The sequence below is a fragment of the Megalopta genalis genome, unplaced genomic scaffold (genome assembly GCF_051020955.1).
Source record: "Megalopta genalis isolate 19385.01 unplaced genomic scaffold, iyMegGena1_principal scaffold0314, whole genome shotgun sequence".
NCBI classification, from domain to species: Eukaryota; Metazoa; Arthropoda; class Insecta; order Hymenoptera; family Halictidae; genus Megalopta; species Megalopta genalis.
Window position 1 is genome coordinate 12,501 of NW_027476383.1, and position 2,500 is coordinate 15,000.

The 2,500-nt window shown below is 41.5% G+C and overlaps 1 pseudogene; it reads right to left on the reverse strand.

Annotated features, from left to right (window-relative positions):
- LOC143263079 (large subunit ribosomal RNA) overlaps positions 1–2,500 on the reverse strand; it is an 8,184-nt pseudogene that overhangs the window by 2,031 nt on the left and 3,653 nt on the right.

Consider the following 2,500-nt stretch of genomic DNA (forward strand, 5'->3'; position numbering starts at 1 on the left):
TTTTTTCGATTGCAGTTTTGATTATTTTGTTCACATTGTCATGTCTATTGATGCGTGTATAATGCGTAACCGGACATCGCTGTAATATATGGTATAAGGATTCGCGTGTCCCTGCGCAGGATGGATTGCGGCAATCAGTATCTTTCATATAGGGGGCTCCCTTGGTGGGGAGTAACCCAATCCTTAGGTTGATTGCTCCGATGTAGTCTCGACCCTTCCAGAAATTAGGTGGGTTGTATATCCACGAAGATAAGCCTGGGGTCATCAGGGCGAGACCAGAGCCTAGCGCGGAGCGATGGAGTTGCTCGGACCAATGTTTACGAATCATTTGTTTAGATGGTGTCGCGATGCTCCCAAGGATATTGTTGAGCTTTCGCATTATATGTTGGACTATCGAAGATTCCATAACGCACTGTATCTCGCTGTCGCCACGGGCTCTCAAGCGCTCCAATCGGCGTAAGTACATAGCGGCAATGTGGATTGTAAGCGATGGAATGCCTAGTCCTCCGCTGCTTAAAGGAGCATGTATATATGGAGTTGGTGTGGTAGTTGGTAAGTGTAGTATATTTTTTACAAATTTTATTATGCAATTATCTATGTACTTTAATTTTTTTTTGTTTATGTCCATTGTTTGCAGACTATGGTGAAGACGAGGAATGAGGTACCTGTGCAGTATGTTCAGTTTCTGCCATGGTTTTAAAGGACTAGTTTTAAGATTTTTGAGCATGCCTTCAAGCTTTGATGGAGATGGAGAGATAGCACCGCGGTATCTATATACATGGCCGAGGTATTTAAATTGTGACGCGACACCCAATGTTGGGATCGGGCTTTTATTAATCTGCAGTTTGGGCCGCGTATCAACTACGAGCCTTTTCGTTCCAGGGACGCGTAGATTCTGTAAGATGGCGCATTTAGATGGGTTCACTTGCAGCCCGTGTTTGTGGAAGAATTTCTCGACGATCCGGATATTACTTCGCATCGCACTGGGAGTGGGAGCCACCATCACGATGTCATCGGCAAAAGCTAATGCCCGTATCCTGGTGCCTCCCACATCAACACCCTCACACTCATTAAGTTGTATCATGAGCTGGTCTAGCACTAAATTAAATAGGAAACCGGACATGGGATCACCCTGTTTCACGCCGCGTTTTATAGGTATAGGATTGGATCGGGATCCGTGGCATTCGAGTATTGTGGTTATGTCGTTATAATTGTTTTCGATGTATTCTATTGTATGAGCGTCTACGTTTTTTCTGATTAGTGCGTCTATTATTGAAATGATGTTAACAGAGTCAAATGCTTTAGCTAAATCTATAGATAGTATAGTGAAAGGTTTCGATTTTTCGCGGCTTAATTTAATTAGTGTTTGTAGGATGGTACTATTAGCCATTATCCCGTCGGTTCTCGTGAAGCCTCTTTGCGTGTGAAACAGAGGTATTTCATTCTCAAGGCGCGACACGATGATTTTATTTAGTAGGCGCAGTATATGACTTGAGATGGTTATGGGCCGCCATTGTTTTGGGTCCATCAAGTCGCCGGATTTAGGTAACAGTGTTGTTCTGTTCGATCTTAGCACAGAGGGTAACGTCTTCATTCCCCATACAATATTCAATAGTGCACACAGCTCCTTGCGTGGCATTTGCCTAAGAGTCGATCGATCAATTCCGTCGGTGCCTGGAGCGGATTGTTTCATCCTGGTAAGTTGCTCGTGTATCTCGGTCGGTGATATCGGATTTGAAAGGTTGATATTACTATTGGTATCTGTTTTTCGCTTCTGAGGTTTCCATTCGACATCCTTGTGTTCAAATAGTTTAGAATAATATTCTTCAAATGATTCTATCGTCGGAGATTCTGTAATGTTGAGTGGGTTTCCGGTAATTATATGCTCAGCCAGTTGGGTTGGGTTTTTGTTATAGAGTTTTTGGAATCTGGCGTAATCAGTCGCTATCCTTTTAGCGCGGTTGCCTTTTCTTTTATTACTTTCATTGCATTTATTGCTATGCTTGTTCTTTTTACTGTTATTTTTATTCTTGTTTTCGTTCTGATAGTTATTTAATTTATTTTTATTATTTTTATCGTCTATTGTATTTATAACTCTGTTGTTGCTTGTATTGTTTTTATTGTATTTATTATTTTTATTTTGTTTATTGCTTTTATTATATTTATTTTTCTTGTTACTAGTTTTATGGGTTTTATCTACTGAGTTACTATTTTCATTGTATTCATCGGTTTCATCAGCGAGCGAAGCAACATATGATGTTAAGTTTTCTATGTATTGGTCCATCATTAACATAGTGTCTTCAGAAGGTGTGTTAGACAGGGCATTTTCAATAATTTCTGCCATGTGATGGCCTACTTGTACTTTAAGTTCAGCCAGGATGTTGCGTATATCATCGGGTATAGTTGTACTGTGCGGAGATGATGTCGCTTCGCGTGTGTCGATGTCTCCGCGCGCGCGAGGATCGTCACATCTGGTTAGCAGCACCCGCGGCACCAACGG